The following is a 24,362-nucleotide window of genomic DNA, read 5'->3' on the forward strand; positions in this document are numbered from 1 at the left end:
AAGCAATCCCACAGATGGGTTTGCCTCTGCCCGAGGCAGGAATAACCCAGACTGTCTTCCCCAGCATATTTTTTATGTGCACTACAGGGACTTTATTCCCATCTACAGTACGCAAAAGTTCTGACTGGGCAGGGCCTGCTCGATTGGCAGATCCCCGAGTGTTGACTAACCAGGTGGCCTTTGCTAAATGCGTATCCCAATGTTTGAACGTCCCGCCACCCATTGCTCTCAGTGTAGTCTTTAACAGTCCATTGTATCGTTCAATTTTCCCAGAGGCTGGTGCGTGACAGGGGATGTGATACACCCACTCCATGCCGTGCTCTTTGGCCCGGGTGTCTATGAGGTTGTTTCGGAAATGAGTCCCGTTGTCTGACTCAATTCTTTCTGGGGTGCCATGTCGCCATAGGACTTGCTTTTCAAGGCCCAGGATAGTGTTCCGGGCAGTGGCATGGGGCACGGGATATGTTTCCAGCCATCCGGTGGTTGCCTTCACCATTGTAAGCACGTGGCGCTTGCCTTGGCGGGTTTGTGGGAGTGTGATATAATCGATCTGCCAGGCCTCCCCATATTTATATTTCAGCCATCGTCCTCCATACCAGAGAGGCTTTAACCGCTTGGCTTGCTTGATTGCAGCGTATGTTTCACATTCATGGATAACCTGCGCAATAGTGTCCATGGTCAAGTCCACCCCTCGATCACGAGCCCATCTGTATGTTGCATCTCTTCCTTGGTGGCCTGAGGTGTCATGGGCCCACCGAGCTAGAAATAATTCACCCTTATGTTGCCAGTCCAGATCCACCTGAGCCACTTCAATCTTAGCAGCCTGATCCACCTGCTGGTTGTTTTGATGTTCTTCAGTGGCCCGACTCTTGGGTACGTGAGCATCTACGTGACGGACTTTTACAACCAGGTTCTCCACCCGGGCAGCAATATCTTGCCACAATGCGGCAGCCCAGATGGGTTTGCCTCTGCGCTGCCAGTTGCTCTGCTTCCATTGCTGCAACCACCCCCACGGGGCATTTGCCACCATCCATGAGTCAGTACAGAGATAGAGCACTGGCCACTTTTCTCGGTCAGCAATGTCTAAAGCCAGCTGGATGGCCTTTACTTCTGCAAATTGGCTCGATTCACCTTCTCCTTCAGCAGTTTCTACAACTTGTCGCATGGGACTCCATACAGCAGCTTTCCACCTCCGATGCTTTCCCACAAGACGACAGGACCCATCAGTGAACAGGGCATATTGCTTCTCATTTTCTGGTAGTTCATTATACACTGGGGCCTCTTCAGCACGCGTCACCTCCTCCTCTGGCGATATTCCAAAATCTTTGCCCTCTGGCCAATCCATGATCACTTCCAGGATTCATGGGCGACTGGGGTTTCCTATTCGAGCCCGTTGTGTGATCAGTGCGACCCACTTACTCCACGTAGCATCAGTTGCATGATGTGTACAGGGGACCCTCCCTCTGAACATCCAGCCTAGCACCGGCAGTCGGGGTGCCAGGAGGAGCTGTGCTTCAGTGCCGATCACTTCTGAAGCAGCTCGAACCCCTTCATATGCTGCTAATATCTCTTTTTCAGTTGGAGTATAGCGGGCCTCGGATCCTCTGTATCCCCGACTCCAAAACCCTAGGGGTTGACCTCGAGTCTCCCCTGGTGCTTTCTGCCAGAGGCTCCAGGTAGGGCCATTCTCCCCAGCTGCAGTGTAGAGCACATTTCTTACATCTTGTCCTGCCCGGACGGGCCCCCCAGGGCTACTGCGTGAACTCTCTCCCGTTTAATTTGTTCAAAAGCTTGTCGTTGCTCAGGGCCCCATTTGAAATCGTTCTTCTTTCGGGTCACTTGATAGAGAGGGTTTACAATCAGACTGTAATTTGGAATGTGCATTCTCCAAAAACCCACGACGCCTAAGAAAGCTTGTGTTTCCTTTTTGCTAGTTGGTGGAGACATGGCTGTTATTTTGTTGATCACATCCATTGGGATCTGACGACGTCCATCTTGCCATTTTATTCCTAAAAATTGGATCTCCTGTGCAGGTCCCTTGACCTTACTTTGTTTTATGGCAAAACCGGCCTTCAGCAGGATTTGGACTATTTCCTTCCCTTTTTCAAAAACTTCTCCTGCTGTGTTGCCCCACACGATGATATCATCAATGTATTGCAGGTGTTCTGGAGCTCCACCCTGTTCTAGTGCACTCTGGATCAGTCCATGGCAAATGGTAGGGCTGTGTTTCCACCCCTGGGGCAGTTGGTTCCAGGTGTACTGAACGCCCCTCCAAGTGAAAGCAAATTGTGGCCTGCACTCCGCTGCCAAAGGGATTGAGAAAAACGCATTAGCAATATCAACTGTGGCATACCACTTGGCTGCCTTTGATTCCAATTCGTATTGAAGTTCTAGCACGTCTGGCACAGCAGCACTCAGCGGTGGCGTGACTTCATTTAGGCCACGATAGTCTACTGTTAGTTTCCACTCTCCATTAGACTTCCGCACTGGCCATACGGGACTGTTAAAGGGTGAGTGAGTCTTGCTGATTACTCCTTGGCTCTCCAGTCGACGAATCAGCTCATGAATGGGAATCAAGGAGTCTGGGTTGGTGCGATATTGCCGCCGGTGCACCGTGGTGGTAGCGATTGGCACTTGTTGGTCTTCGACCTTCAGCAGCCCCACAACAGAGGGGTCCTCCGAGAGACCAGGCAAGGTGGACAGCTGTTTATTTTCCTCCATCTCCAAGGCAGCTATACCAAAAGCCCACCGGTACCCTTTTGGGTCCTTGAAATACCCTCTCCTGAGGTAGTCTATGCCAAGGATGCACGGAGCCTCTGGGCCAGTCACAATGGGGTGCTTCTGCCACCCATTCCCAGTTAGACTCACTTCGGCTTCCAATACAGTTAGCTGTTGGGATCCCCCCGTCACCCCAGAAATACAGATGGGTTCTGCCCCTATATATCTTGATGGCATTAGGGTACACTGTGCACCGGCGTCTACCAGAGCCTTATACTTCTGTGGGTCTGATGTGCCAGGCCACCGAATCCCCACAGTCCAGTAAACCCGGTTGTCCCTTTCCTCCCCCTGGCTGGAGGCAGGGCCCCTCTAATCCTCATCACAGTACTCATTTCTCATTTCTTGTACGTACGAGTCAGAAGTTTCTTCATTAAGATCAAGAGTAAGATCAGCCCTTCTACTCTCTCTGGGGAACTGCCCGCTGGAAACTGGAGCAGCAATTTTCCTGGAAGAACCTCTTTCTGTGATTGTTTTCCCTTGCAATTCGCGTACCCGTGCCCCTAGGGCTGCAGTAGGTTTCCCATCCCACTTCCTCATGTCCTCTCCGTGGTCACGCAGATAAAACCATAGGGTGCCCCGTGGTGTGTACCCTTTATATTCTCTCTCTTGAGCAAAAGAACGCTTACTTCTAATAGCCGAGATACTGGTCCGTACAGGTGAGGAGCAGGACCTATCCTCTCTGAGTTGCTGGATCTCCCGGGACAGTTTTTCGGACAGTTTCTCCACAGCCGAGACGAGGGAGGAAGAAAGACTTTCCTCGTATTGCCGGAGTTGACTAGCCAATTCATCCACTGTTTGTTCCGCTCCATCTTTCCAGGTCATCACTGCCAATGAATTGGCGTATGACGATGGTGAGCTCCTTATAAACTTCCGCCACATGGGTCGTGTGCACTTGACTTCGTCTGGATCTTTGGATAGTTGTTCATTGTTCAGGTCATCATAAATCACCTCCAGCACAGCTAATTCTCTCAGAAACTGGATGCCCTTCTCCATGGTGGCCCACTTGCTTGGGCGACATATGACATCTTCCTTAAAGGGGTACCTTTCCTTCACGCTTGACAAGAGTCGCCTCCAAAGGCTGAGGACTCGTGTCCCTTTTCCAATTGCTTTGTCAATGCCCCCTTCCCTAGAAAGGGATCCCAGCTGCTTGGCTTCCCTACCCTCTAATGCCAGGCTACTGGCCCCATTATCCCAGCATCGGAGCAGCCAGGTGACAATATGCTCACCTGGACGACGGCTGAAATCTTTTTGTCTATCTCGCAGCTCACTCAGGGATAGAGATCGGGTGGTCACTGCCTCGTTTATGAGTTCTTCCTCTTCCTCCTCCCCGGTCAGCGGCCGCCTCTCCTCCTCCCGTTCTCGTGATGGCCCTTCTCTAGGGTCATCTGTCTCGTACACTTCTTCCTCCAGCCCCCTTTTAGAAGAAGCTTCTTCCTCCCTTACTAAACGAGCCGACTTCCACTTCCAAGATTTCTTCTTGTGTACAGGGGCGACTGATACCGTCACAGGCTGGTTCTTTGGTTCAGCCACAGGGCGTGTCGCTGGGGTCTGAGTGGCCGCAGGGCCTGTCGCCGCGGTCGGAGTGGCCGCAGTGCCTGTTGCCGGGGTTGGCGTGGCCGCAGTGCATGTCGCTGGGGTCTGAGTGGCCGCAGGGTCTGTCGCCGGGGTCTGAGTAGCTGCAGAGCATGTCACCGGGGTCTGAGTGGCCACAGGGCCTGTCGCCGGGGTCTGAGTGGCTGCAGGGCCCGTTGCCGGAGTCTGAGTAGCTGCAGGGCCTGTTGCCGGCGTCTGAGTAGCTGCAGTGCATGTTGCTGGGGTCGGAGTGGCTGCAGGGCCTGTCGCCGGGGTCTGAGTGGCTGCAGGGCCTGTTGCCGGGGTCTGAGTGGCTGCACAGCATGTCGCTGGGGTCGGAGTGGCCGCAGGGCGCGTTGCCCGGGTCTGAGTGGCCGCAGTGCGTGTCGTTTTACTGTCAGAGCCAGAGACCTTCTCTTCCCTTTGAGGGTACTGAATGGTGTTGAACAGGGCTCGGTAGGCATGGGCCAGGCCCCAGCACGTTGCAATGATCTGCATCTCTCTGGAGTTGCCAGGGTGACAGCATACTTTGTCCAAATATTCTACTAACTTTTCAGGATTCTGCACTTGCTCAGGGGTGAAGTTCCAAAACACTGGGGGTGCCCATTGGCCTAGGTACTTGCCCATCTTGTCCCACACACCCTGCCACTCATAATTATTCAGCCTTGGGGCAGATCTCTGGATGATATTCTTAAATTGCTTACCAACTTTAGACAAAACCGAAACAATATTCCCAAGAAGTATTAATAGAAGTATCTTAACTGCCCAAGGATGTTCAAAATACTGAAAAGTTACTGTAATGAAGGAGGAAACATCATAGAAGAAGGTAGTGACCCTGCCATTCTGTATTTCCTCCGTAAAAAAACTCTCAGAAAAGTTACTGCAATTGCTAGTTGTCTCCATGAAATGGTCTCCGTGGTACAGTAACGGCTTCATTGTGAAGTTTACATACCACACTAACGTCAAGGTCAATGTTCTAAAAACAAACCTCACAAGCGAGACATCACTAAAAAGGACTGTCGTGGTTTAATTTCAGTCAGCAACTAAGCACCACGCAGCCGCTCGCTGCGTCACATGGTATGGACTATCCCTTTGGCCAGTTTGGGCCAGCTATCCTGGCTGTGCCCCCTCCCAGCTTCTTGTGCACCTCCAGCCTTCTCAGTTGGTAGAGCATGGGAAGCTGAAAAGTCCTTGGCTAGTGTAAACACTACTTAGCAACAACTAAAACATCAGTGTGTTATCAACTTTGTTCTCATCCTAAATCCAAAACACTGTACCAGCTACGAGGAAGGAAATTAAATCTATCCCTGCCGAAACCAGGACATGCCTGCTCTTTAATACACCCAGTGTTAAGGAGTTTCATTCCCGATTTTCGGTGGCAGTTGGAAGGAGGAAGTCATGAAGCAACCCCAGAGCTGAAGCTGCCTGCAGAGGCTTGGGGGGGGACGGGGGGTGTGTGTGCAGTCTGGGGCATCCCGCTGTCAGCCTGCTGGCAGATTTTCCTTTGTGTGTAAAATCTTAATTACAGCGGGACAGGCTGCCATGCTGCCCGAGCGCAAAGGCAACATTGCCGTGTTCATTGAGCTGGAGAATAGCAGCATGTCCTGCCAGGGGACCGCGGCGCTGGCAGTGCCGGCGGCTGTGCCCAACATCCCAGAGGGCTGCAGCCCAGTGCGGGGCTCCCAGGGGTTTGGGGGGCTTGCCAGAACAGGGGGAGGACATGGGAGAAGAAGAGGGGGAGGAGGGAGCGGCTCGGGGGGCAGGAGGAGAAAGCGGAGGGGAGCTCTGCGGTCCTGGGATGCGTGCAGCCGGCAAGGTGGCCAAAACCGTACCAAGCTCCGCTCCACCGCCGAACATGCCTAGTGCCTGCGGCTGGGGGTGAGGCTCGTCGTGGGCATGGACGGAGCCGGGACATGCTGAGCATCCTCCAGCCAGACCCAACTGGGTTGGTTAAGGAGCAGGGTCGCGGAGGGCAGCAAGGCTCAGGCAGTGCTTCTGCCTGCTCTGCTGGGAAGTAAAAGGAGCATAAAAGCATTTGGGCAAAAAACAGCCTCACAGATGTTACCCCGCATTCTTGTTCAATGTTGTAGTACTGCGTTTTGCTGTGTGGTTTTACACATTACTTAGGATTGAAGGCACTCAACTTCGGCCTCCCCATTAACTGATGTAGTAGAGAGATCTCATTTTCTGAAGGTCAGGGAAAGGCTTTTTTTGGTGATAAATGTGAATATGAAATTGTTATCATTTTCTGAGCTGAGGGTTCTCAGTTGTTGTTGGCGCTTCAGTTTTCAGCTGTTGTTGCTGAGAGTGATGATGATGATGATGATGATGATGATGATGATTTTAATTAACCAAAGCTGGCTTTGTTGGCTCTGTGCAAAAGAACAAAATATTATTTGGGATCTGATGATCCTTTGTCAACCACAGGTCTGCAGTTTAATGAAGTAATTATGGTTTTGCTCATGTCTCTTCAGAATTAGCATCCTGCTAGTGTGATTATAGTCTGCTTTGATTAACCTGCAGCTAAAGCTGAACGGAATTGCTTCCAGTGGGAAGGGGGAAGATGATAGCCCGAGAAGCCTGGAAACCCACAGCGGGTTAAGCACTCTTACTGCTTCTGCCACTACAGCAGAGGGAAGAATCTGATGAATGCTATGCAGCATGTTGAGTGTTTTCTTTCCGCTTATGAGCTGCTGGTGACAGCAAGCCCCACAGATACTAAATGAAGGGCTGTGCGCAGCAGCAGCGGATACTTTGCGCTATGAGCACGGTTTATTTATCCTTAAAAGCAAGTGAAGCCGTTTGTTAAAAATAAGCTTTCCTAGATTAATTGAATTGACCTGAAACTCAGTCGCATCAACATCTTTTGCTGGGGTCTTTTGCAACCTTGTACTTTAAATCTTAGCACAGTAAGAAAAGAACATTGCTTTCCTCCCCTTTAATGCACATATGCATGCGCCATGCACATATGCATGGATGCTTACGCATGTGTAACTCCAGTCACATGTACCTCTTAACGGACTAATAGGTGTATATTTAAGGACTTGGCTTCCTTTTTTGTGTTTGATTGTTTAGCTTCAAACCATTAGCTACTCTGAGGGGCGGTTATGAATCTTGGCAGGTGTCGTGGTTTAACCTCAGCCGGCAACTAAGCACCACGCAGCCGCTCGCTCACTCCCCCCCGGTGGGATGGGGGAGAGAATTGGAAGGGTAAAAGTGAGAAAACTCATGGGTTGAGATAAAGGCAGTTTAATAGGTAAAGCAAAAGCCACACACGCAAGCAAAGCAAAACAAGGAATTCATTCACTACTTCCCATGGGCAGGCAGGTGTTCAGCCATCCCCAGGAAAGCAGGGCTCCATCACGCGTAACGGTTACTTGGGAAGACAAACGCCATCACTCCAAACGTCCCCCCCTTCCTTCTTCTTCCCCCAGCTTTATATACTGAGCACGACGTCACATGGTATGGAATATCCCTTTGGCCAGTTTGGGCCAGCTATCCTGGCTGTGCCCCCTCCCAGCTTCTTGTGCACCTCCAGCCTTCTCAGTTGGTAGAGCATGGGAAGCTGAAAAGTCCTTGGCTAGTGTAAACACTACCTAGCAACAACTAAAACATAGGTGTGTTATCAACATTGTTCTCACCCTAAATCCAAAACAAAGCACTGTACCAGCTACTAGGAAGGAAATTAACTCTATCCCTGCTGAAACCAGGACAGCAGGAGATAATCTAGTGACCCTAGAGAGACAAAGAACAGAGCAGAGAGGCTTCCAGCCAGCAGGCTCCCGGAGCATCTCATCGGTCCGTTTTCACCCCCTCGTTCTGTGGGGTAGGATTTCATTCCAGCCCGTGCAGGAAACTTTTACGGTCCTCGTTTAAAAAGGATGTAATACCGGTACAGCCTTAATCCTTCCTTTACTACCAGCAGGCACAGCTATGAGTTTCTTTCAGAAAGTAAAGAAACTGTAGTCCCAGCTATGCTGGCTGACCATAGCTCAGGGAGGAGCTATGGGAGGGAAAGGATGATATATAATGAACTGAAATGATGATGTGATCATAATAGCAGCAGGACAGATAAAGGGTATCCCATAAAAACCTGTGACCAGCCCAGAAGCCTGTAGGGATCTCGAGATGTCCGTGCGTCCTCGCAGTTGCGCAGCCTACAGAGCACCCAGAAAGGGGACCGCCTCGTACTTTTTAGAAAGGAAATGCACGTCCTTTTGCAGTGTGGACACCCCCACCCTCCTGTTCAACCCTATAGCTAGTTTCTACATGGCCTTGCAGGCCTGAAGCTGCACTGGTGGACCCGAAAGTACTGTGTGCGTCCTGTGACCCGCGCAACTGTTACATTTGTTGGAACTGCGTACAAAGGCCCTACAGCATAGGCAAGCCAGTGGAGTACATTAATTTAACGCTGCAGTACCGTTCAAATCCAGTTATGAGTCCTGGATTCTAGTCATCGTCTTACTCTGCGTTCTCATTGTGCTACTGCACAGACCACTAACCAATCTAGCAAAAGTCATGACCAGGCGAATAGCAGAAGAGAGAGCTGTGAAACCTAAGGAAAAGATGGAGGCAAGTGCTGAGCCATCTGATCTCTTGGAAGGGAGGTCATGTAATTCGGAGAGAAGTCGGTGAAGGAATTTGGACGTGCAGATGGGCTCACTGAAGTAAGGAGTTGATGTGGATGCAGCATTTTGATGAGGTAAAAAAAGAAGTAGTGAGAAGCTCAAAGAGGAGCAGGAGGTTACAGTAATGCAGATCGAGGTGGGAGATGCTTTAGGCATTGGCCTGAAAGGAATGGGCGCTAATTTAATGCTAATTTGGTTGGAAAGTGGAAAACAGAGAGGGGTTGTATAAAGCACCAATACTGAGAGTTTGGGTGACAGCCTAGCAGAAAAGGTGTTGGAAACGGAGCAGAAGCAGTGAAACCGTATGTGAGGGAAGAATGAAGCGTGTAGTTTCATCCTGTGAAGTCTGAGTGGCCACAGGACATCCAGGACAGGATGCCAGAGAGGCACTCAGGCACGGTAGACTGAACTGAGAGGGAGAGGTCAAGCGTAGCAAGATACGAGTCGCCACCAGGAATAAAAGAGCAATCTGGCCTGAGCTCTGAATGCTGCCGGAGGAGGGAAATGTTGAGAGAAGCAGGATGGTGAGAAGTTGCAAAAGTCCCAAGAAAAGAGAGACAAGAAGTGGGGAGACAAGACAAGTGGAGGTATTTTGAAAGTGCTGGAAGGCTGAAGGGGAATGAAAACACTTTCTGAACTTAAACGTGGGAAAGCGACTGATAAGCTTGTAGAGCAGAAGGGGGCTAGAACTGCAAGAGATCCAGGTGCACTGGGACTGTGCGATGCCAAATAGCTCCCGGTATGTACAGGGCACTTCTCAGCGTATTGATTTCCGTGGCCTCTGGGAGGGTTGTGGCGGTGCTGGGTCATGGCAGCTGACGTGACCGATGAGCAAGGGAACAGCAGTTAGAGGAACAAATACAGGGAGAAGAGATTTGGCTGGGTTTTATTTAAGGTGTGCGTACACTGAAAACTGCAAGTCTCAGTCTCCCGCAGAAGGCTGAGCCTGGGTCTGGAACATGGTTTAGACGCATCTCTACTTTCGCGTGGCGAGAAAGAACTGTAGAGGTTTCAAAGGTACCCAGAAATGACCTAAGAGAAAGAGTGAGTGGAGCCACTGAAGTGAGCTACTGTTGATTTTTACGCAGAGGATCTGACAAGAAAACTTCAGTGGAAAGCAGTTACTTAAGGGTGCATTGGAAGAGGGGGACTGCAGAGAGGAAAGTGGTTTTTAGCAGAGTGACAGATGCTCAGGGGTTCTCAGCTGAGGTCCCACCTCTGCAGAGGATGGCTGGGTGGCTTTGGACATGTCCGTCCGTGTGTCGCTCCATACCTAAGTTCCCTGCCTGTAAAATGGAGATGGACAAGAGCTGTCAGTCCAGCAAGGCATTGAGCAGCGTGAGTGATGAGCAAAACAGGGGAAGCAGACTTGTGATTCCAGAGCATCCCGTTGGGAAAACTGCATTATGGCCACCCAGAAGGGAAGCGAAGCTGAGAGGAAAGGCCAAGGCGGCAGAGGAGCTTTTCAAGTCAAATGGGCTCGAGTGCCCCACCTGGGCAAGGGAGCTGGGTGCTGGTGGTGCTCTGAAAGGGCCTTGTAAAATAGAGTTAGACTTGACATGGGGAAGCATTTTGTTACAGAGAGGGTGGTCAAACCCTGGAACAGGCTTCCTAGAGAGGTGGTCGATGCCCCATGCCTGACGGCGTTTAAGAAGCATTTGGACAATGCCCTTAATAACATGCTTTACCTTTCGGTCAGCCCTGAAGTGGGCAGGCAGTTGGACTAGACGATCGTTGTAGGTCCCTTCCAACCGAGATATTCTATTCTATTCTATTCTATTCTATTCTATTCTATTCTATTCTATTCTATTCTATTCTCATGTCAGCTGTTAAAATTGACAATACCAGCTGTTGAAACATTTGCTCATTTTCTCCAGTGAAATCTTGTCATTGGGAGAGTATGACAAAATCAGACCAGCGAAGGTAAATGTTTTTGTCTTACAGCACTTTCTACCACTTCTCTGCAGCACGTGTGCATGCTGGATATCACGCTTCTTTAGCGTTATGTTTTACTGCTGAGCTGTCTGTTTTATAAGACTCCTTCATTTCAATCTGGAAGACTCTGTCCATATTGCAAAACCTTTGTTGTATTGGGCATAACGGTGTTCTTAAGCTTTTGTTTGTGCTTATTGCTAGCTGGTCTCTTTTGTCCTTTTTTAGGGCAAACAGCGATAGAAGAACTGTTCACTGTAGAACACAACATTGTTAAGAGAAGTATGCGGTGGGAGCTAAAACTACATCTTGACTAAAATAGCCAGATATGTCTTCAAGGAAGAGCTCCTCTTTCTCCAAGTTCTGGAACTGGGCATAAACAGAAACATTTGGGCTTTGTAGGTTTTTCCCAAAGCCTTTAACTGTGTGCTAACGAGCCCGTGCTTTGGGGGCTCTGGACCACGCAATAATTTCCTTCTGCTCTGACAGCCTCTGGGTGCCTGATGGAAACTCAAGACCGGTGCTGGAGACAAAGCTGCCGGGTCACAGACAACGCCCCCCTGCTGCAAGCAGCTGGGGCTTTCGTACAAGGTCACCCTGGGTCAGTGGGTGCTGTGCTGCCATGAGCTGCGGGAAAGCGTGGGCGTCAGGCAGCTCTCCGGGCAATCCTGATTGCTTTAGAGGCTTCCGTTTTCCCTTTGCCCTCTCCCTCCCTAAAGAAAAGACTTCCCCAGGGGTCAACAAACGCAGTTTCTTCTGAGGAAAGCCTCACCGAGGGCTAAACTTGTAAAACAGGCCTGGGGCCAGGGTGTGCCGAGGCGGGGGCTGTCCTGCAGGCAGCGGGAGAGGCCAGGAATGGCGCTGTCTGCTCAGCACGCTCGGGGCGCTACACATCTGAAGGACACCGTGGGCTTGGGCTTCTTGTTCCAGCTTTATTAAAATACAGCCATTTTCCTGAGGAAAGTCGCACCTCTGCCTGGCTTAGCAGCACCAGCAGCACAGTGCTCGCAGGGTACGTCCTGATCTCGGACAGCTCAGGATGAGGATGGTCTGAGCCGCCAGGGAACAGAGGGAGAGTTCGTTGTCTTTCTCCAAGGTCTGAAGGGCTGCGACAGAAAGAAACAGAGCCGAGATGAACCGCCGTGTCTGCAGAGACCCCCAGGCATCCCCTCGTGACCATGCCAGCCCCATGCGCCTCTTTCCCTGGCCAGGAGAGAGCTGCTGCACAGGAATGCCCCAAGTGCCCCTGCCCGGTTCCCCTGCCCCTGAAGCGTTTCCCTGGAGCAGGGCAAGGCATGGCAGCACCCTACCCAGGCTCTGTCCCCTGCCCCACCGGCCCTGGCCAACACAGCACTGCCCCTACTCACCGCTGCAGACCTCAGACAGCTTGTCCTTGCTTTGGTCCCTCAGGGGCCGCGCAGCAAGCCCTAGGCACAGAGCTTCGTCAGACCCCCTGCTCCCCAGCATGCTCCCAGCAGCACAGCCCCCGGCCCTGCCGGCTCGGCTGCACGGCCTCCTCCCCCTCATCAGGGCTGACCCCAGGGAAGACCAGTAGCCGAGGCGGGTGGGACTGAGCAAGGTGGCCACCAAGCCCACCTGCGTGGGCAGGGGTGGGAGAGGGAGGCCAAGGCCCTGCTCTGGCAGCCACAGGGCTGCTCCTTGCTGCCAGTGCAGCGGTGGGGACTGGGGCCAGGCTGCCAAAAGAGGAACCAAAAGAGGGCTGTGGCTCACCGATGAACCTCACGGCCGCCTCTCGCAAGGCGACCTGAGCATCCTCCAGGTATGGCAGGCTCTGGTCCAAGTATTCTTCAGCCCTGCTCCTGCTCCGCACCAGCTGGAGACAGCACAAGGGCATGGGCATGTCACAGTCCCTCCCCAGTTGCCCGGACCAGTCCCCCCTCCCAGCGCCTCCCTTTCCCCTCCCGCCCAGGCCATCCCCCTCTCCCAGCCAGGAGCCCTGTGGGGCTGAGGTTGAGAGAGAGCCACAGGCAGAGGGTTGCCAGGGATGCTGAGACCCCTCCATCCCGCTGCAAGGCCCAGATGGGCCAGAGTCTCCAGGCCCTGGGCCTTGTCCTCACCAAGCACTCTCCAATCCTCCATGTCTGTTCTGTGTGGGTAAGGTGCTTGAGTTGTTCCCACTTGAGGAGCTCTGCAGTGGCGATGAGGGCTTCCCCAGAGACCTGCAGAGCAGCAGAAGCTGGGAGATGGCACCGCAGCCTGGGGAAGGGGACCTGGCGTCCCCCTCCTCTTGGCTTGTTCCTGGGGTGATCCTGCCCTTAGGAAGCGGGGACATGCCCTGGCCTAAACCATCTGGGCATCCCTTGGGCACAGCCCTGGGGGACAGGGATTGAGGCTTAAAGCCCTGGCCTTCAACACCTGCAAGGACAGCAGGGAAGCCTTCAACACCTGCACGTATTCATGCCTCAGGCCACGGGCTCCTGCTGAGCCCTGCTGGACCAGGTAGGGCAGATGTTGGAAAAGTCCGTGCCAGCTTCTCTGCCCCTGCTTGCGCTGGGACTGCAGGGACCCTTCCTAAGGGCTGCGCTGGAGGAGGGCTGAATGGAGGGAGCGTAGCTGGGAGGGGAGCTCACCTCCCCTTTCAGCTCTGCGGCAAGAGGCACTGGGGGACGAGGAAGGCAGTGGTGGGACCAGTGCAGGGACGGAGGGGAGCTCTGCCCTGTCCTCAGTGACTCGGGCAGTTGGACCCCAAGGTGACACGCTCTCCCACAGTCCGACTGCCAGCAGCTCTTGCCCCTGATGCCCAGGGGGTCCGCACGCCCTTCCCTGTGTCACCGGCCAGCTTTGAAATCTCTACCTTGGCCACACTGTCCGTCTCGTCATGCATGTGGAAGAAGAGCGGGAGCAGGCCCCTTCGCACTTTCTTCTTCATCCTCCTCTTGTCATTCCCCACCACAGTCTCCACGGCGTCTCTGAAGAGGCTGATGGAGAGCTCTCGCGTCTGGCTGGACTCCTGGTAGGGAGAAGGAGAGGGGGACTTGAGAAAGAGCCACTCCCTGCTTGCTGTGAGCATTAGCCCAAGGGCGTGAGCATGGCAGACGTGAGGGGAGACGCTCCGGGGTCGGGGTCTGCACCCAGGAGCTGTGGGAATCTCTGGTCCTGCCTGGCAGCGCAGCTGGGGAGCCCTCGGGGCTCTGAGAGCAGCTCTTGGCCTGCAGGTGCTTTGCACAGGGGCCGGGCTGGGCCCCAGCACAGGGGGTTCAGGTCGCCCGGAGGCATCAGCCTGTGAGGGGAAGCCGTGCTGGGTTGCAAAACCCAGAAGCCATCCCACGAGAGCCCAGGGGAGCAGAGCCTGCTCCGAGTGCTGCCCACAGGGCTGGGCTGAAGGGCAGCTGTCATTGCAAGGTGCCCATCTGCAGGGCTCAGTCTCCCACATCAGCCTTACATCGTCAAGGAGCGGCAGGAGCTCCTCCGCCAGCTGCACAGCGATGGGGCTGGCCTCCTTCCTCTTCAGGTGACCCATCACGTTTCTGAAGACCACCAGGGCCTTCATCTTGATCTCTCTGTTGCCATCGTGGAGCACCTCCGTGATGTGTGGCAGGAGGACCTGTATTTTTCTTGCCTGTATGAAAGACAGAGTTTCCTTTTTGTGAAACGGTCAGAGACCGCCCTGGCAAAAATGCTCTGGTCACTGAGGACCAGCCTCCTGTCCGCTTCCTGGCAGGTGGTGGCACAGGGATCTCTGCGGCAGCCTCCTGGTGGGTGGTGGCCATGGGCACGCTGATGGGGATGCGGGAGAGCAGGGGGAGGGCAGGAAAGCAAAGACTCCCTGTCCCCTGCTCAGCCACCCCCTTTTCCCACGGGCCCGAAGGGGCAGATGGCTTGGTAACCCTCCGTGCCTGGAAAGCTCCCCAGGCAGCCACCAGGCCCCACCACAGCAGGGAGGGCATTTGGAGCAGTCACCCCGCTGCCTGACTCCCAGCCGAGGCCAAGCCACCGCCTCACCCACTGCCCCAGCCCCTGGCTGCCAACATGGCTCCCCTTGACGACGCCCCGCTCACCGTGTCAGGTCTCTCTGACAGCGTGATGAGGCCTCCGAGAAACAGGGAGACCGCCACCAGGCTTGGATGCCTCCGATAGCTCTGGACGTGGGACTCGTCACCAAAATCCTCTGACTGAAACTCACTGGAGGCCATCAGCTGAAACAAACACAGCAGTGAGGTACTGGCAGAGCCTGCGGGGCTCGCTGAAGGTGATCAAGGCCTTTTGCGGTAACTCACAGCCAAGTGAGGGATGCAGGCGTCCTCTGCGGCCAAGATGGACGGGCTGTGTAATTTCATGGCCTGGAGTTCGCTGAGGAGCTCCTTTAAGATCTTCTCCAAAGTCTGGGGGATGGAAAGCATCACCTCCCACATGGCCATGCCAGTGCTGCAAGCCAGAGCGCTCTGTCAGCAGGGCTGCCTCAGCCACAGCAGCATGGCCTGGGACAGCCCCACATAACGCAGACCCTACCCCTCAGTTGGGCTGCCCTGGGCAGGCAGGAGAGGGCTGAGGTGGTGTTCCCCGTGGGGCTGGGAGGAGCGTGGTGGCTCTGGGCTGGCTCGGTCAGCTTTGGCTGCTGCGGGCCTGGCTGACCCACCAGGGCTGGAAAGCGTGTCGGGATGGAGAGCAGTGCTCCTCGGGGGCGTCCCGCAGTAGTCCTTGGGTCTGGCAGCCAGAGACTCTCCAGGTCCCTCTCCCCGCAGGGAACAAGCCCTCATGGCTTTTGGGGCCAGTACCTGTTTCCTGGTGGAGAGAACTTCAACAGGCTGAGGACCACTTCCATGGGGTCCTGGTCGGTCAGCAGGGGAAGTAGTGACTCCATGCTCTGCTGGGCTGACTTCATGTTGATGCGTTCCAGGTTTTTGTGGATGCACGTCATGATCTTTGGCACCTGGAGAGGACAGAGGTGAGGATGGTGCTGCCACTGGAGGGCAGCCATTTCCTCAGCTGCCCTTCCCATCCCTCTCTGCTGGCTTCAGGTGGCTTCAGGTGCCCGAGACACCTGGGTTTGGAAGGGAGGAATGGATGGAGGAAGAAGGCCTGACAGGGCTGAAGGGCAGGGCGGTCCAGCCACAGGCCGCTTACATCCGCCAGCCAGAAGTCAGGGTGTCTCGTGACCACATCCAGCATGTTTCTTGCCGCCTCCTTGTCAAAGATGCTGGAGTCTCTCATCGCCTCGATGGCCGCAAGGACGATGTCTGTCCTCTCAGACGGTTTGAGGTATTTTGCAAAGCTCTGTGGGAGGACGGAAGGGAGCGAAGGCATGTCACACACACATGATGTGCCCTGATGGTGCTGCTTAGCTGGGCAGTGCGAGCAGCCCTGGCGAGAGATGCCCGGCAGTGCTAGTGGCAGTGGCCGCAGGAAAGCTGGCGGCAGGGGCTGCAGTCACTGCATGGGGGAGGATGAGAAGAGAGGGCCCCCAGGGTGAGGGAGGAAGGCTGGGCTCCTGGGCACAGTGTGCTGGCCCTACAGCGAAGCAGGGCTCGCTGGTGGCCAGGAGGGCTGGAGCTGCTGCTGGGACACTGGAGTGCAGCCCTCGCAGCATCCCTGCTCGGGGACGGTAGGAACCCTCTCACCAGGGACAGTGAGGCCACACCAGCCCCACTGGTTCTGGGTGCCTTTGCTCACACAAGTCCCCTGCTGATGCCACAGACAAGAGTCCCGGCAACGGGGGAGCTCATTACCATGGTAAAGTCTCTGGCGGTGGGCGAATGCAGGAAGGAGGTGGCCTCCGGTTTCCAGTGGAGCTGTTGTGCTTTATCCTTTGACATTGACCTGCCTAAACAGCGGGGGAAGCACAGAAGAGTCAGTAAGACGCAGCAGCTTTGCCAGCAAGCTTACCAAACGGCCCTGAGATCTGCTTGCAAGACGGCAGGACGCAAGCGGTCAAGGAGATTTCTGGAGGGCGTCAGGAATAGCTTCTTGCTACAAGCACTGGAGGGACCAGCCGGGGATCTGCTCTTCACTAAGAGGGAAGACACGGCTTTGGGACATGGTAATCAGTGGTAGCTTTGGCTGTGGGCTCCACAAAAGAGTGGGTCTCAAGATCCTGAAAGGAGGGAGGAAGGAGAGCAGCAGAGAAGAGATCCTGCGCTTCAGGAGAGCACTCAGCTTCTGCAGCAAAATGACAGCTGGGATGCTACGGGAAGCAGCGGTGAGGGGCAAAGGAGGTCAGGAGGAGAAGCAGACCTATCAGGAGATGTCTGTGTGTGGAGGGGTGAAGCCCACCACAAGTTCTCTTACTTCTTTGCTCCATGATGAATCTGTAGAGGCAAAAAAGAGCATCCAAAGCTGGATAGCTTGTCACTTCCTTGGAAGATCGGAAAAGGAGGAGCTGTCCCAGCAGCTGTCCCAGGATTGGGATCTGGATGTCTCCATAGCAGACAGGGCCGTAAATGTCTCTTTCAAAGCGGTGACAGGCCTGGGTGAGGGAGGCAGAACAGCAGAAGGGTTGAGGGCAGGCAGCTGGTGCCAAAGCCCTGAACCCAAGAGTGTGTCCAGGCCTGGATCCCTGGTGAGTCAGGGCTTTGCAGGGCCATGCCGTCTGCGGCTCCCAAAGCAGCTAGCTGGGCAGCAGCCCCGCACGGGGAGAGCTGCAGGCTGCTCTGGTGTGCGGGGAGGGGGAGATGGCCTGGCCGGAGGGCGCCTGGCTCCTTACCTCCAGTGTGGGATCGGTGGCCAGCAAATAGCTCAGCGTCGTAATCCTCCCCAGGGCTCTCTCCTGCACATCGACTCTCTCAGAGTTGGTGAAGTTCAGCAGCATCTGGGAAGAGAGAAGCTGGTGGTGTGCCCTGGGAGCAGTCACCTGCTCCAGCAGAAGCAGCACTGCTGAACTCCTGGGCTGGACTCGCAGAGGCCATTAAGGCTTCCTCTGATCTTGAGCAAAGCCTGCAGTGGGGTTCCTGCCCCAGGGGCGCTCGCGGGCTTGCAGGCTTGGGACAAATCCCCCGGGCCAACCTTGTGGCCCGGCAGGAAGGCAGATGCCACCCTCTCTGCAGCCACTGTGCTCCGGAAGAGCCTGGTGGGCAGCCCCCGGCTACCCAAGGGAGGTGGGCACCCTCCCTGCAGTACGCTGTCTCTGCACGGCACTGGGGTGGGGACACCCCCTTCCCTCAGGGTGAGGAACAGCCCCTGTGAAGCCCACTCTTTGCACATGCCAGACCTGGAAGATACGCTGCAGCTCCTCGCTGACTCTGGAGGCAGGAGAGTTGAACACCAACGTCTCCAGCATGGTGTCCATGTCTTTCAGGGTCTGCGAGGAAGACAGAGAGTTGTGGCAGTGTTTCCTGTGGTCCATCTCACCCCCAGGAGACTGATCTGAACTCCCAGTGCCAAGGGAGGACTCCCGCACTGCCTCGTGGTGCCTGGGAGAGACCCAGGGGCAGACAATCTGCCGTGTGCAGGGCGGCCTGCGGCACTGGACGTGGCCAGGCCCACGGGAAGGGGACGAAGGGATGAGGGTGGGAAAGCAAAGCTGAGACCCTGCCCTGCCTTGGCTCTCTGGTCATATCGCAGCACGGGGTGGGCAGGGAGCAGCCCAGAGGGACTGGGGGCTCCTGTAGCTCACCCAGCGCTTACCTGACTGTAGAGGTAAGCGTCCAGGCTCCTCATTTCCTCTTTTGGAGGAAGCAAGAAGATGCTCGAGAGGCAGGCTTCTAGGAGGCTTTCCTCTTTGCCCTCCAGCACTGTCCCCACCGAGCTGCAAAGAGAGAGAGAGGGGCCAGGTGGACACCGGTGCTGGGAGCAGTGCCTCGAGGCCTCGTGCAGGTGGGCACGGACCTCTGGGGCAGAGGTCCCAGGAGGGATGGGCAGGTACCTCAATTCGGCAATGGCAAGCATGGCTTCCTGCCGCACCTCCGTGCACAGTTGGTCCCTGGGCTCCTCTTCCAGCAGCACCTGCAGAGCACAACCGGGATGGGACCTGGCAGCTGCCAGCACCCAGTGCCTCCAGACCCTCGCCCTGCCCAAGCGCTGTCCTCACAGGGTGCCGGTGCCGGGAGGCCTTGCCCCCTTCCCCAGAGCTGCCGGCTGTCCCCTCACCTTGATATTCTCTGCCAGCTCGTATCTGTGGCAGAAGACATCTAGGCCCCGTAACAAGCCATAGTACTTGGCAGTTCTGCATAGGCTGCAGATGCACTTAAGGAACTTCGTCTTCTGGCCCTCCTCCTGGCAGCCGGGGGAACAGAGAGAGAGAGAGAGAGGGAGCGTGAGAGGCGGGGACACACGGACAGCGGGACTGGAGCACTCGGGGTGCAGTGCCGTGTGGGAGACCTGGGAGAAGCAGCTCTGCCCAGGCAGCACACCTCCAGCAGCCCGGCAGCAGGCAGCAGAGCCCCTGTCAGCAGGCGCCGGCACAGCCACCTTTTTGAAAGGGCCGCGGTTACCTTTCCTGGGCTGCTGACAAAGGCCTGGATGAAGTCCACGGTTTCCTGTTCCTCTTCGTACACAGGTAACCAGCTGGCATCTAATGGAGGAGGAGAGCAGGGAGGGCTTGTAGAGAGGGTCCGGTGGCAGGAGAGCAGAGGAAGGAGGTCTGCCCTCCGCCCAGCCCCGTGCCTGCTCCCCTGGCGCATTCTTCCTGTGCGTGTCAGGGCTGGAGGGTGCCTGGGCAGGTGGGCTGCGATGCTGGAGCGTGGCGCGGTGGGGAAAGCCCCCAGTGCACCGGGCTGAGGAACTGGCTTGCAGACGGGCAGGAAAGGTCCCCGTCCCACAGCATCGCTGCCTCCTGCCAGCCCAGCTGCCTCTCGCTGCCTGTGCCCTGGAGCAGGAGCTGGGTCCCCTCTGCTCTCTACCTCCTTGGGAGAGGCTGTGCTGGGGCCAGCTCCCAGCCCTGAGCATCCCCGGCATTCAGGCAGCATCATGCCCACCACTCGTGGGACCCCCGCCGCCAGCATGCTGGGGAAATGTGATCCTGGCATCGAGCAGGGTGCGCATGCTGGCCCCAGCCCTGCCCAGACCAACAGGACCCCTCACTCACCAATCTGCAGTTGCTGGACCATGCACACCTCGTGGGGCTCTGTTGGAGAGTTGTTCTCCTGGGGAGTCCTGTCCTCCTCCCAGGCCACCTTGGGGCGCCTGGGGGGTCTCTCCGCCATCCTGCGGGATGGAGGAAAGGGGTAGGGGTGGGGAAGGGGGAAGGAAGCTTTGGCGAAACGCCTCGGCGCCGCGGGGCTGCCGGGGGCGGCGTGGAAAGACGTGGGCTGCGCACGGGGGCTCCTCGCCAGCTCCGTGCTCCTGCCCCGTCCCGTCGCCGTCCTGCCGGACACTGCGGGCTGGGGGCCGCAGCTGCGCTGACCACATGCAGTGCAGTGGGGTGTCACAAAGGGCCCCACTGTGACCCGCCGCCCGGGCAGGGAGGGGCAGGGCGTCCCCCGCGGGGCCACAGGGCTGGCTCATCCCTGGGCACCTGGGTGCTCTCGGGGTGTCTCCAGGCCCCCCTTTGCCCTCACGTCCCCTGGGGGCCTCCCTGTTGCTCTTCAGTGTGTGCTAGAGCCCCGTGTTCGCCTGGTTGACTGATCTGAAGAGCAGCGAAGCTGCTCCTTTTGTGGGCCTTTAGAGATTTCCAGCGATTTCTAGGGTGGGCAGCAGGGAGGAGAGACTTTTGTTATGGTTTCCGCTGTCTTGCTGCTTACAGAAGCTCTCGCTGGCTTGAGGTTAAACTAACCGTGTAACAAAGTGGGAAGCTGTTGGAGTTGGCAGAGCACGAAAGGAGGCATCTAGTTGGCGTGGGGTGAAGCTAGTAAGAGAGTAAGGGGGAAAACTACCAGACAGAAGTTGTGAAAGCAGAGCATCAGAAAAACGGGAGAAAGAGGGAATAGAAGGTGCAGCTGAGAATGAGGCTGGGACTCCTGGGGGTCCCAGTCCAGCAGCCCTGTACCTGCCCAGTGCAGCCTGCAGCAGGATAATAAACCTGTTGCGCTGACTGTACTGCCTGTGTTTGACTGGCTTCTGTCGTCAGGCAGACCTGGAGCGCTCCCCGGTGTCAGCCAAGGGGCACCCCAGAGAGGGCAGAGGAGGGCTCCAGCCTCTCCAAACAAGGGGTTTGTTGGTCAGGCAATAATATTCGAGTGGAAAAAGTGGTCCCACTGATTTTTGGTTTGTATTGCCTTGTAGATCTTGAACATGCCAAAGGGATGGGTTCATTGTGTTGTGAATAGTTGCGAGATAAACGGCTGGATTAATCAAGCACACGTCAAGCATACAAGGCCTAAGCTAACGAGCACATCGTGAGATAGGTGAGAACTAGCAGAAACCAGACAAGGACAACCAGAGCTGTAACAAAGGGCGGTGATGAGCCAATTTGTGACTATGTAGGGAGAAGTTCACCTCCTGCAGAGCCCACCCGAGACCACTAGAAACCACCCGAGACCCCTGTAGAAGCCCCTAAAGGACTCAAAACGCAGGCGTGAAAGACTATGCAGATATTATAATTAGTTCTGGGAAATGTAATGAATATGTATGATTATTCCAAGAAATGGGATGCATATGTATATCGAAGAACCATATAAGGGATGGTTGATGCAACGTACGGTGTGCAGGCTAGGCGGAGAGATCCCCCATGCACCCGGCGCCGAATAGAGTAATGCCTGCTCTTTAATACACCCAGTGTTAAGGAGTTTCATTCCCGATTTTCGGTGGCAGTTGGAAGGAGGAAGTCATGAAGCAACCCCAGAGCTGAAGCTGCCTGCAGAGGCTTGGGGGGGGAGGGGGGGGGCCGCGGTCTGGGGCATCCCGCTGTCAGCCTGCTGGCAGATTTTCCTTTGTGTGTAAAATCCTAATTACAGCGGGACAGGCTGCCATGCTGCCCGAGCGCGAAGGCAACATTGCCGTGTTCATTGAGCTGGAGAATAGCAGCATGTCCTGCCAGGGGACCGCGGCGCTGGCAGTGCCGGCGGCTGTGCCCAACATCCCAGAGGGCTGCAGCCCAGTGCGGGGCTCCCAGGGGTTTGGGGGGCTTGCCAGAACAGGGGGAGGACATGGGAGAAGAAGAGGGGGAGGAGGGAGCGGCTCGGGGGGCAGGAGGAGAAAGCAGAGGGGAGCTCTGCGGTCCTGGGATGCGTGCAGCCGGCAAGGTGGCCAAAACTGTACCAAGCTCCGCTCCGCCGCCGAACATGCCTAGTGCCTGCGGCTGGGGGTGAGGCTCGTCGCAGGCTTGGATGGAGCCGGGACATGCTGAGCATCCTCCAGCCAAACCCAACTGGGTTGGTTAGGGAGCAGGGTCGCGGAGGGCAGCAAGGCTCAGGCAGTGCTTCTGCCTGCTCTGCTGGGAAGTAAAAGGAGCATAAAAGCATTCGGGCAAAAAACAGCCTCACAGATGTTCCCCCGTGTCCTGGTTTCGGCAGGGATAGAGTTAATTTCCTTTGTAGTAGCTGGTACAGTGTTTTGGATTTAGGATGAGAACAAAGTTGATAATGCACCGATGTTTTAGTTGTTGCTAGGTAATGCTTACACGAGCCAAGGACTTTTCAGCTTCCCATGCTCTACCGACTGAGAAGGCTGGAGGTACACAAGAAGCTGGGAGGGGGCACAGCCAAACTGGCCAAAGGGACATTCCATACCATGTGACGTCATGCTCAGTACATAGACTGGGGAAAGCTGGCCGGGGGGGCCGCTGCTCGGGGACTGTCTGGGCATCGGTCGGCGGGTGGTGAGCAATTGCACTGTGCATCACTTGTTTTGTGTATTATTATTATTATCATATTATTATTATAATTTTATTTCTATTATTAAACTGTTTTTATCTCAACCCACGAGTTTTTCTCACTTGTGCTCTTCCAATTCTCTCCCCCATCCCACCGGGTGGGGGGGAGTGAGCGAGCGGCTGCATGGTGCTTAGTTGCCGACTGAAATTAAACCACGACAGTCCTTTTTTGGCGCCCAACGTGGGGCACGAAGGGTTTGAGATTATAACAGATTAACCGGAGTGTATTAAGGAACTTACATCTGTTAGTAGTTGTGGGTCACAATGTTGGTTTCTCTGTTCTCGATATTGATTTGTATAATCTGCATCGCGCTCTTTTTCCTGCTGTACATGTGAAAGATTGGTGTTGGGTTTTGCAGTTGGCTGTGGTCTGCAGTGAATAGTGATGTCTCGCTTGTGAGGTTTGTTTTTAGAACATTGACCTTGACGTTAGTGTGGTATGTAAACTTCACAATGAAGCCGTTACTGTACCACGGAGACCATTTCATGGAGACAACTAGCAATTGCAGTAACTTTTCTGAGAGTTTTTTTACGGAGGAAATACAGAATGGCAGTGTCACTACCTTCTTCTGTGATGTTTCCTCCTTCATTACAGTAACTTTTCAGTATTTTGAACATCCTTGGGCAGTTAAGATACTTCTATGAATACTTCTTGGGAATATTGTTTCGGTTTTGTCTAAAGTTGGTAAGCAATTTAAGAATATCATCCAGAGATCTGCCCCAAGGCTGAATAATTATGAGTGGCAGGGTGTGTGGGACAAGATGGGCAAGTACCTAGGCCAATGGGCACCCCCAGTGTTTTGGAACTTCACCCCTGAGCAAGTGCAGAATCCTGAAAAGTTAGTAGAATATTTGGACAAAGTATGCTGTCACCCTGGCAACTCCAGAGAGATGCAGATCATTGCAACGTGCTGGGGCCTGGCCCATGCCTACCGAGCCCTGTTCAACACCATTCAGTACCCTCAAAGGGAAGAGAAGGTCTCTGGCTCTGACAGTAAAACGACACGCACTGCGGCCACTCAGACCCGGGCAACGCGCCCTGCGGCCACTCCGACCCCAGCGACATGCTGTGCAGCCACTCAGACCCCGGCAACAGGCCCTGTGGCCACTCCGACCCGGGCAACACGCACTACGGCCACTCCAACCGCGGCGACAGGCTCTGCGGCCACTCCAACCCTGGCGACAGGCCCTGCGGCCACTCAGACTCCGGTGACAGGACCTGCGGCCACTCCAACCCTGGCGACAGGCCCTGCGGCCACTCAGACTCCGGTGACAGGCCCTGTGGCCACTCCGACCCCGGCGACAGGCCCTGTGGCCACTCCAACCCCAGCGACAGGCCCTGCGGCCACTCCAACCCCGGCGACAGGCCCTGTGGCCACTCCGACCCCGGCGACAGGCACTGCGGCCACTTAGACCCCAGCAACACGCACTGTGGCTGAACCAAAGAACCAGCCTGTGCCGGTATCAGTCGCCCCTGTACACAAGAAGAAATCTTGGAAGAGGAAGTCGGCTCGTTTAGTAAGGGAGGAAGAAGCTTCTTCTAAAAGACTGACTTCGGTCAGCCCTGAAGTGGGCAGGCAGTTGGACTAGATGATCGTTGTAGGTCCCTTCCAACCGAGATATTCTATTCTATTCTATTCTATTCTATTCTATTCTATTCTATTCTATTCTATTCTCATGTCAGCTGTTAAAATTGACAATACCAGCTGTTGAAACTTTGGCTCGTTTTCTCCAGTGAAATCTTGTCA

This window comes from Aptenodytes patagonicus, chromosome 28 (genome assembly GCF_965638725.1).
Source record: "Aptenodytes patagonicus chromosome 28, bAptPat1.pri.cur, whole genome shotgun sequence".
Lineage (NCBI taxonomy): Eukaryota > Metazoa > Chordata > Aves > Sphenisciformes > Spheniscidae > Aptenodytes > Aptenodytes patagonicus.